Consider the following 12,182-nt stretch of genomic DNA (forward strand, 5'->3'; position numbering starts at 1 on the left):
GCAGGAAAATTAAAGACATCCCTTTTTGTCTTCAAAAAATGAAAGATGAAAACCCAGAGTAAAGCAAAATGTTGATATTCCTGCACAAATCTTCAACCATTTAGCCCCATATTGGTAGTGTTGTGGTGAAAAATTCAGTAGTAGGTCATGAAAGGAAGATGAAAAGACAAACTTAACCTGTAAACTTGCAGTGTTCAAAAGCTAACAAAGCAAAAAAAAAAAAAAGTAAAACCCAAAAAGGTAACTAAACTAAAAGCTGAAAATCTTTTTTAAAAGAAAGTCTTTATCCTAAAAGGCATCTTATAATGATACTTATTATCCATCCATCCATTTCCCAACCCGCTGAATCCGAACACAGGGTCACGGGGGTCTACTGGAGCCAATCCCAGCCAACACAGGGCACAAGGCAGGAACCAATCCTGGGTAGGGTGCCAACCCACCGCAGATGATACTTATTAACACTATGAAAATTTTTTTATCATCCAAAATCTTAGATGCCTGGAGAAGAACTCAGCCATTTTAAATACATACAGGGTTGCTGGTGTTACTGTGCGTAATTTGCAGACCTCAAGTGGTAGACTGAAATGTATTACTAGCACAACATGGGTGCTGTATCTGAATGAAAACAAAATTATGGTGGCTGCGATAAAACAACTGGTGAAAGTGAACACAATAATAAAATCAAAATATCAAGAAAACCATCAGAAAAAATGTCATAATGTAGAAACATTTTAGCTATTTCCTAAAAGTAATATGTGACGGTGCAGGTTGGCCCCATACTCCTGGGTCCTTCCGGGGAACCTCTTGAACCCACCAGCATCGGTAAGATAACTGAGGATGAGCCAGTGTATGAGAACACAACACACAAACATAGCAAGGGGTAAGTACAAAGTTATTAGTGCTTTGTTAAAATCAATCATAAATCCAAGTGTCCAAAAAGTGCAGGACATCAAAAGTCAATAAATAAATAACCCAAATAAACCGTGTCCAGTGGAGGTTAAAGACAAGCCAGTAAATAATAAAGAATCTTGAATCTTGATAAATTCATTAAAAGCAAAGTTAAAGCCACTCACGCAGAAAACTATCCTTTTAAAAATCTCCGAACCCTGATGCAAACCCTCTATCCTGGCATCTCCTCCCCTTATCCTGACTGGACTTTGCTGGAAAAGAAGACTCCAAACCTACAGGCACAGACAACCTTCTTAAATGGTAGGTCTGGGTGCGTGCTGCTCCGTGGCTCAATATCAGGGCTCTCCGTCCAGACCCAGGCTCAGGTCCTTACTGTCCATTGTTCATAGCAAGGCTCCCAATTGGAGCCTCTGACTCACAATCAGAGCCTTTGAGCCCTGCTGTCTTTCTGGACTTTCACCCCTGATCACTCCAGCTCCTTGAAACGCTTAGCCAGATTCATCCACTTCAGCAGCCACTGAGCATTGGCCTCATGCTCCCCTGAGGAGCTTTGCTCGCAGCTGGCTGCCTCCTCTCTCGCTTGCTGCACTACACTGGCTCTCTTACCTGTCTTCCCACCTGCTTGCTTCTTTCATTCTTTCTTTTCATTTCTCCTCTTTCTGCCATGTCAGCTCCCTTTTTATCTTCCTCCACAGGTGCAGCGCCTTGATCGCTCACTGCAGAAAGTCAATTAAGCAATCAAGAAAGAACTCACCCTCAGTCACCACACCAACCTCCCACAGCCACACAAGCACACACCCATGGAGATTGACCTGGAAATTTATTTATTTAAAACTGGACTTCTGATTGTTAAGCCATGGACTCAGTCTATCACAGAATATAGCTATTAATAAACTGATAACCCACAATTAAAATAGACTAAAGGCAATAATCTATTATTTTACCACTTTAAGTGATGGATTGTCAAGTTTTTGATTGATTCAGACAAACAACTGAATTTAAGGTATCTTATTGACAATAATAGATAGATATGTATAAAATGTAAATTTGACTGACTGACTCACTCACTCATCAACAAAACCACTATTTCCTGTTTAGTTAAAAAATTGAAATTTGGCAAGATGGTATATCTAGGGGTATAGGTATCCACTAAGAAAAGACATTTTGATAACATTAACTGATTTAATTGAAACTTGGTGACATTATAGAAATAAAGAAAATCAGCTGATATGCGTTGTTTTATTTTTTAGTATTTGTTGGAAATAATTTTATAGCCAGTTGGGATTCTTAGGCACCATATCCTTTTTCCATCACAGCACAGAGAAATGGGGCTTGCACTTCATGCAAATGAATGAAGCCAGTACAACAGCTCCACCGACCAGGCTGAGGTTGTAATCATGCAGAGAAATGAGGCTGCACTTTATGCAAATGAACGCTGCTACCAGAACCGAAGGGGAAGAATGTTCAACAAAGCACTTGGAAGACGTGCTTAACAAGTTGTATCACGGGGTTCACACAGTTCTCTGTATTCTGTTAGTTTTCTCTTACTCCTCATGATGCAGTATAAAATGCTTACTAATTCAAGCCGAATTGGATAGTCAAATGCTAAAATACATATGCTTAGAAGAATGCGGTGGGAGAGAATGGGCCCTTGGTGGAGGAATAAATGCAATATTGCAGAGAACTAGGATGTCCCCTTGGATTTCTTACCACAATGTGTTGCTACTCTCTGGTTCACAAAGCAGAATCATTGAAGTTCCAGTACAGTGCTTCATGCTGGGCATAGCTCAGTAAAGGGCTCAAGAACAGAACATTGAGGAGGTAGACATTATACATACTATACTAGTTCGCCATATTAAATCTATTTACCAGGGGCCTCATATATAAACGGTGCGTATGCACAAAAATGTTGTGTACGCCCGTTTTCACGCTCACATCGCGATGTATAAAAACTAAACTTGGTGTAAAGCCATGTACTTCTTCACGCCTGCTAAATCCTTGGTGTACATAAGTTCTCTGCTTGGTTTTGCAAACTGGCAGTGCCTAGCATCAAAGCAGTGCTACTGTTCATGTACGGTTTCCCTTTCATTTTTAGATCCACATCCCTGATGCGGCTTTATTATATACACTGAAATTAACCGCATATTGTTTATTAGTTTAAACTAGAATTACCAGAGCCTACGAAAAAACTCGTATATCCGGCCCACCTTAAATCGCTTCTTAAATCCGTTCACACCTCTCCGCCAGCATCCTTTGTCCTCTAAATGTGCTGATAAAAGACAAGCTGCCAGCAGCCGGCTATTCCACCGACTTAGAACGTGAGCGCACTTTTCCCAGCTCTTGCCTTCATTGATTATGTGGGAGTGAAGTGGAGTTTTACAGTGGAAATAATAGATCGTCATTCTAAAGTAATCTGTGTAAACACATTGTTAAAACAGAAACTTTGTCATATTTTAGTAATAAATGTTACTGTAGCACTGAATGAGCTCACGTGCTCTAACATCACCCCTCCCCCCCATCTGACTCTCTAAGTAACAACAACGCACGTTGATCTTTTTTTTCTTTCAGTACATGTGCCTTCCCTGTTTATTTATATATCTCTGCCTGTCTGTCTCCCTATTACGCAGTGCTCGTCTGTCTGTGTGTTATGGATCTTAAAAATAACAGTTATAAGGACAGTTGTTCCTGTTAATTGCAGTCTCAATTGTTAAAAAAAATATTTTAAAAGGAGCATCCCACATGAAAATATAACGATCTCATTAACTGACAGTGCATACCAATTTATAAATTTTATGTCCGTTTCAGGTTAAAAAGAAAAAAAAAAAAAAAAGCAACATTTCATCCCTAGCGGGGATTCAAACTCAGGTCTGAGAGGCAGCAGAGCTGTTTTGTTCTAAGAGGCAAATCTTAACGCGCTATGCCACAGAAACTGTTGTGTTGTTCTTGAAGCTTTTGTGAAAGTGTTTATTTGATCTTTGGAACTCGGGCTTTACACATTCTATAGTTTATGCCTACTACATTTTGTAACATTTATTACTGAAATATGACAAAGTTTCTGTTTTAACAATGTGTTTACACAGATTACTTTAGAATGACGATCAATTATTTCCACTGTAAAACTCCACTTCACTCCCACATAATCAATGAAGGCAAGAGCTGGGAAAAGTGCGCTCACGTTCTAAGTCGGTGGGGGGATGGAATAGCCGGCTGTCTGCAGCTTGTCTTTTATCAGCACATTTAGAGGACAAAGGATGCTGGCGGAGAGGTGTGAACGGATTTAAGAAGCGATTTAAGGTGGGCCGGATATACGAGTTTTTTCGTAGGCTCTGGTAATTCTAGTGTTAAGGCATCTGATTGTAATTAACCTGTAACAATGTAATGGTCCACGGAATGGCCAAAGTATTCCAAATACCATAGCTGCTTTAGCGTTATTACTCTCAAGTATTTATACCACTGTAGCTGAGTGGGGAATCACAGCTATACAGCAGCTGATCGGAAATAGAATTATCGGTATACAGCATCAAGCACACGCTGCCTCAGCCATGTGCACATTTCTGTTGAACTGCTCTCATACAACAAATGCTTCAGAGCCTTTCAGACATCGCAGTTCAAAAACAGTTTCCTCCCAAGAACTATAAACGCACTCAATCAGTCCATCAAGTGCTCCTTGTAGAGCTGTTTGTACTTATAAGTACAGTTACCTCACTGTAAACTTGCGATACAGTTATAATATTGCACAACCTGAGCCACTTTATAAAGCGCGTATTTACATATGATGACGATATCATTTTTAAGATGAAATGCAGCAAAATATGTTTATTACATTATACAGAAAAAATGTTAACATTTAAATAATAATGTTAATAATTGAACATGTGAGGACACGGTGTTGCAGCGCTAGCAACGAGCTGGCACCCCGTTCAAGGATTGTTCCTGCCTCGCGCTGCATTCTTGCTGGGACTGGCGCAACACTGGATGGATAGAATAATTAAACATGTATTACGAAGATATTTCAATGTTCCTTAAAAGTTTTGAAGAATCAGCGTTCTAAGCTTACAGATGGCTTGACATCTATTACAGAGCTGATTGTGTGGCGATTGGGTACTTGGAGAAAGAAAAGGAAGGACAGGAATTTGGGGTTAGTATATTTGAAAGACATGAAGGTTGCACGTGGCACAGCAAGCATCTTGCGGGAGCCAGGAACAATCTCTGGACATGGTACCGGCTCGTCACTATCATTTAATAACATGCTTTAACTCTTATTATCATGAAAATGATATCACGTATACATCTCAGTATTTTAATTATTCAGACAGCTGTAATATCACGAATGTGATGGATTCTGTGTCCTGTCGGAGGAAGAGAAAGCCTGGAAGCACGTAGTGACTCACATACATAGAGCAGATAGAAGATCAAATACAAAACAAAGCATTTAACGTGCTACTTTAGTTACGATGGGATTGAGAAACTAGTACATTAAACGATTTTAAGATGAAGTTTATGATGTTCTGCTTTAATGACAAAATAAACTACGTGATTAAAGTGGAAATTTAGAGATTAAAGTAAGAGATTTCATGCTTTTTCCCCACTGTGTGCCTTTTTATTTCTCTGTACCCTAATAAGCTTTCATATGACACTCAGACGTTGGGCTACAACTCGCCTTTTCACAGCGACTTTGATATGTGACAACTTCTTTTTTATTTCGGGCACTGTGCGACTTTGTGAACGAGAGCTTTTGAGTTTCTCCGACACGCTATGTCACTCAATCAACTTCCTTTTGTTGTTTATACCACTGTTTAAACCAACAAATAGGAAGTTTTTCCTTGCCTCCACTTGGTATTCACTGAAATTCTTCTATTTTCCCTCTTGCTTTTGCCATTGCCTTTTTACAGAAGGCTGAGCTTAAGGGCTATTTATATTGATTTGCATATTCAAAGAGGCATAATTCTGGGAGGAGTTGGGGCAGGGCAGAGGGCGCGTGCACAAGCATTACTTTTCACGCTGACCAGGATTTATGGAGCGGAAGAATGTGGAAGTTGCCGTTCGCACAGATTTATGCATCTGGATTTTTTTTTGCGTAAGCACATTTCTGCTTTTGTGCTTGCATCATGTTATAGTGCAAATTCTATGCACGGCATTATGCATGAGGCCCCAGTATTTATAGAGGAAGAACATGGAAATTGGCATACGCATAGATTCATGCATCTGGATTTTTTTGTGCGTACACACATTTCCGTTTTTGTCTGTACACCATGTTTTAGTGTGAATTCTACGCTCAGTGTTATGCATGAGGCCCCTGATCTTTTCTTTGCAATGCCTGAAACATTAAATTAATTCCATGGGCCACATAAATTTGCAGGCTGTAAACGTCAATGCTGTAAATAATAATAATAATAATAATATGTTAAATTAAACCATGATTCAGTGTATATTGCTTTTGATCTAAACCCTCCAAAACCTGGTAACAGTATAAGATTACAACAGTACTACAAGATGTACTACAGGGTAAAATTGTGTTTACAGTCATCCCTCACCTATCGCGATGGTTACGTTCCAGAACCCCCCCCGCGAAAGGTGAAAATCCACAAAGTAAAAACCATATGTTTATATGGTTATTTTTATATATATTAAGCCCTTATAAACTCTCCCACACTCTTATAAACATTTCCTGCACAGTTATACAGCATAAACCCTTTGTATTCTCTTAGATATTAGGTAACATTCGTTGAAATTATGTATGTAAACTACATACAGTAAAACCTAAATATCATAGATAAGATATCGAGCGTCTCCGATATCACATATGTTACATGTTATGTTACAGCCATTACGATAGACAGGCCACCAGCAATAAATACGTACAATGCAAGAAAAATTGTATACAGTAAAATGTGTGTACAGTGACACTAAACGTACGTACATGTACTAAATACTGTACGTAGAAAATTAATTACTCACCAACAATGACACGACGACTTGTCCAATAACGATGAGTTTAATCATACTGCACAACAAAGGAGAGCGTTACAGCTCTTCTAAAGGAGCCTCTTTAACCGACTATGTAGCACCGCCATTGTTCTTCTTCCGGCAGTCTTAAATCCAAATCCCTAAAGCAGATTCCATCCGGACTACCGCCTTATTATGTCCACTTACAACTCATTTTGCGACCTGGTTAAAGGACACTGCAACCGTAGATCTTATATTATTTTCCTCCTTTTTAAATAAATCGAGGACTCATTGATGCCATAATGGTGTCCTACAGCATTGTAGCTGTTCCCTTCCTTCAACATATCCAAAACTTTTACTTTTTTGGCATTCGTTAGCATCTTCCATTGGCGCTTGGGCACGGCCCTGAAGCAGTAGCAGGAGCAGATCATTTTGGATCCATAACGAAGGGCTTGACTACACACAAAGATAAACACAAAAGAGCACAAAAGTTAACTCTTTACACAGCGAAACATGTTGATGATGAATGAGCGAGACAAGACTTCTTGATTAACGCAGTGGAATTGAATTCGGCACTCCATCGCTGAGCCAATCAGCACACAGGAACTTAACTGCGTGCTCTGATTGGGTAGCTTCTCAGCCAACCTTTCTATGAAATTAACTGGGCAAACCAACTGAGGAAGCATGTACCAGAAGTAAAAAGACCCATTGTCCAAGCAGAAACCCGCGAAGCATCGAAAAATCTACGTTATATATTTAGATATGCTTACATATAAAATCCGCAATAGAGTGAAGCCGCGAAAGTGGAAGTGCGATATAGCGAGGGATTACTGTATATGCAAAATTCTCTTTATTCCTACTAAGTACATGTTTAAAATTAAAAATAATAAATTTTCCTATGAATTTGTGTTTTCCAAAGGTCCTTCACTAGGAAAAGAACAAATTATTTTACAACAGAAATGTTTTACTCATGTATGCAGCATGTTCAAGAGTAAGCTGCATCATTGCACTAATAATACAGTAATCCCTCGCTATATCGCGCTTCGCCTTTCGCGACTTCACTCCATCGCGGATTTTATATGTAAGCAAATTTAAATATATATCGCTGATTTTTTGCTGGTTCGCGGATTTCTGCGGACAATGGGTCTTTTAATTTCTGGTACATGCTTCCTCAGTTGGTATGCCCAGTTGATTTCATACAAGGGACGCTATTGGTGGATGGCTGAGAAGCTACCCGGCTTACTTTTCTCTCTCTCTCTTGCGCTAACTATGTCTGATCCTGACGTAGAGGGTGTGAGCAGGGGGGCTGTTCGCACACCTAGACTATACGGACGCTCGTCTAAAAATGCTGAAAGATTATCTTCACGTTGCTACCTGCTGTGTGCAGCTGCTTCGTGAAGCGACATGCTGCAAAGTGCTTCGCATACTTAAAAGCTCGAAGGGCACGTATTGATTTTTCTCTGTCTCTCTCTCTCTCTCTCTCCCTGCTCCTGACGGAGGGGGTGTGAGCTGCCGCCTTCAATAGCTTTGTGCCGCGGTGCTTTGCATACTTAAAAGCCAAACAGCCCTATTGATTTGTTTGCTTCACTCCTTTGAAGAGGAAGATATGTTTGCATTCTTTTAATTGTGAGACGGAACTGTCATCTCTGTCTTGTCATGGAGCACAGTTTAAACTTTTGAAAAAGAGACAAATGTTTGTTTGCAGTGTTTGAATAACGTTCCTGTCTCTCTACAACCTCCTGTGTTTCTGCGCAAATCTGTGACCCAAGCATGACAATATAAAAATAACCATATAAACATATGGTTTCTACTTCGCGGATTTTCTTATTTGGCGGGTGGCTCTGGAACGCAACCCCCGCGATGGAGGAGGGATTACTGTATTAGACCCTGATAAAAAGTACAAATATTATAAACAGAAAGTACTCACTCGGGGAGGCAAATCAGGTCTAAATGCCAAGATAGTATTTTTACAGGGGACACATTTAATAAGTAAAGACCAGTTTTGGTTGCAAATTGCATTGCCCAAATCTTTTACTTCATCCATATAAAGAAAACTAGAGGTGTGGGAATCTTAATACATAAAACAGTCTCATTTATAGTATCAGACATAGTATCTGATCCTGAAGGGTGATATGTCATGGTGATGAGTAATTTATTTAGATCTGATTTTAATAAATATCTACACATCTAATGTGGATAATAGAGATTTCATTCAAAATGTATTTTCATCTATTCCTAATATAATAATCTATAATAATCTATCAATTCCATAATAATAAAATTATTTTGATGGGAGGCTTTAATTGTCTTGTAAATTCAGACCAGGATAGGTCTTCAACTACAGTGAAGATAACATCTAATAATGCAAAAACAACATGTCAGTCCCACTGAAATTTTTAAATTAAAAATTTCTTCTTAACATCAGTAGTTATTCAAGAATTGATTATTTCTTTATAGATAATACAGTAATCCCTCCTCCATCGCGGGGGTTGCGTTCCAGAGCCACCCGCGAAATAAGAAAATCCGCGAAGTAGAAACCATATGTTTATATGGTTATTTTTATATTGTCATGCTTGGGTCACAGATTTGCGCAGAAACACAGGAGGTTGTAGAGAGACAGGAACGTTATTCAAACACTGCAAACAAACATTTGTCTCTTTTTCAAAAGTTTAAACTGTGCTCCATGACAAGACAGAGATGACAGTTCCGTCTCACAATTAAAAGAATGCAAACATATCTTCCTTTTCAAAGGAGTGCGTGTCAGGAGCAGTGACTGTCACAGAGATAGAGAGAAAAGCAAACAAATCAATAGGGCTGTTTGGCTTAGGTATGCGAAGCATCGCGGCACAAAGCTGTTGAAGGCGGCATCTCACACCCCCTCCGTCAGGAGCAGACAAAGAGAGAGAGAGAGAGAGAGATAGAGAGAGACAGAGTTTGTTTTTCAAGCACAAATCAATACGTGCCCTTCGAGCTTTTAAGTATGCGAAGCACCGTGCAGCATGTCGTTTCAGGAAGCAGCTGCACAAAAGATAGCAACGTGAAGATAATCTTTCAGCATTTTTAGACGAGCGTCCGTATCGTCTAGGTGTGCGAACAGCCCCCCTGCTCAATCCCCCTACGTCAGGATCAGAGAAAGTCAGCGCAAGAGAGAGAGAAAAGTAAGCTAGGTAGCTTCTCAGCCATCTGCCAATAGCGTCCCTTGTATGAAATCAACTGGGCAAACCAACTGAGGAAGCATGTACCAGAAATTAAAAGACCCATTGTCCGCAGAAACCCGCGAAGCAGCGAAAAATCCGCGATATATATTTAAATATGCTTACATATAAAATCCGCAATGGAGTGAAGCCACGAAAGGCGAAGCACGATATAGTGAGGGATTACTGTAATTTATTGCCCACTACAAATCTTATAAGTACAACGCTATTGTTATCTCTAACCACGTCCCTCTGATCATGGAGCTTAAATCTTTGTGCCGTATACACTCATTTTGTACCTGACATCTTAACCTCATGTCATTAGCTGATGAGAACTGCACAGAATTCATCTCCAAGCAAAGTGATCATTTTTAGAGACAAATGTATTCTCAGAGGTTTCTGTAAGAATACACTGGGAAACTCTGATGGCTTTTTTTAAGAGGACAGATTATTTTGTATAAAAAAAATAAAAAAATAAATCAGAATCCAAGAAGGTATCGGAGTTAGTCAGCTAAATTACCAGAATGGATCAAGAATTTGCCAGGTCACCAAATGAGGCACTTTATAGGAAAAGACAGGTTTTGCAATCATTTTTGAACCTCTGGACAACAAATGAAACCGAATAACTCATCTTTAAATGGCAACATCATTTCTTTGAACATGGTGAGAAGGCTAATAGTTTGTTAATGCAATAACAAAAATAACCAACACAGATGGAGATAAAATCATTGACCATAAAATTGTAATCCACACATTTAGACAGTCCTTATATTCTATTAAGTTTAAAGAAGACACAATCTAATGAGTTTTTTGATGCATAACCACAGCTAATTACTCTTAGTGCAGAGGAATTGGACGAACCTCTGACACTCTCAAAATTACGGGATGCTATAAACTCACTCCAAAGTAGAAAGACAGCAGACCTTGAAGGCTAACCAGTGGAATTTTATAAAATAATTTTCAAATAAGTTAGCTCCACTATATTTGCAACATTTGCAGAAGCAACAGACAACAAAGTCCTACCTCAAACTTTTTCCCAAGCATTAATTATCATCTTTCCAAAAAAAAATAAGGACTTATTACAATGTGGATCATACAGACCAATTTCACTTCTGAATAATGATGCTAAGATATTCTCCAGAGTTCTAGCAAAAGGATAGAGAAAGTGCTTCCTTCTGTAATATCACACGACCAAGCCAGATTTATTAAAGGCAGACACTTAGCTTCTAATCTTTGATGTTTGTTTAATGTAATATACTCACCCATGAAATCTAACACGCCAGAGATCATATTTTCTTTGGATGTAAAATAGCATTTAACATGGCTGAATGAGACTACCTATTCACCACACTGCACAAATTTCGGTTTGGCACAAATATATATGCATCGAAAAACTACTTTATACCAGTTCAGAAGCTTCCATCTGTGTTAAGACAATTATCTCAAAATACTGACTGCTGTAGAATGTGATACTCCACAAGGATACCCACTATCAGCAATGCTTTTTGGAAATGTCATTGAGCCATTGGCCATTCATGGGGATTGCCAGAGAAGGACTTGAACAGAAAATATCACTATATGCAGATGATTTGATATTGTATATATCAGACACACAAAATTCTGTACCAGTAGTCCTTAATGCAATGTCATTAAATTTCAAAAGATCTGGATTTCAAATTATTTTTGAATAAAAGTGTGCTTCTTCCAGTGAACTCTCTAGCACACAATATTAGACTGGACATCTTCCCATTTATTTTAGTAGATTAGTTTAAATACCTAGGGGTAAACATCAAAAGTAAATTTAAAAATCTTTTTCAACAAAATTTCACTATCAGTAAATGATATAAACAAGATATGAACAGATAGTCTACCCTCCATCTCATATTAGCATGGAGAATCAATACTGCCAAGATGAACATCCTTCCTAAGCTTCTTTTTCTATTTCAAAGTAACCCCATATACTGTAAATTAGCAAAATAATTTTTTAAGAAATTAGACTCAAATGTAATCTAATTCTCTGCGGTGGGCTGGCGCCCTGCCCGGGGTTTGTTTCCTGCCTTGCGCCCTGTGTTGGCTGGGATTGGCTCCAGCAGACCCCTGTGACCCTGTAGTTAGGATATAGTGGGTTGGATA

General features: G+C 38.9%; 1 protein-coding gene across 1 annotated transcript in view; it reads left to right on the plus strand.

The window, feature by feature from the left end:
- The window catches only part of mpped1 (metallophosphoesterase domain containing 1), a 354,345-nt gene that overhangs the window by 64,197 nt on the left and 277,966 nt on the right, over positions 1 to 12,182 (plus strand). The window lies entirely within an intron of this gene.

The sequence above is a fragment of the Erpetoichthys calabaricus genome, chromosome 1 (assembly GCF_900747795.2).
Source record: "Erpetoichthys calabaricus chromosome 1, fErpCal1.3, whole genome shotgun sequence".
Lineage (NCBI taxonomy): Eukaryota > Metazoa > Chordata > Cladistia > Polypteriformes > Polypteridae > Erpetoichthys > Erpetoichthys calabaricus.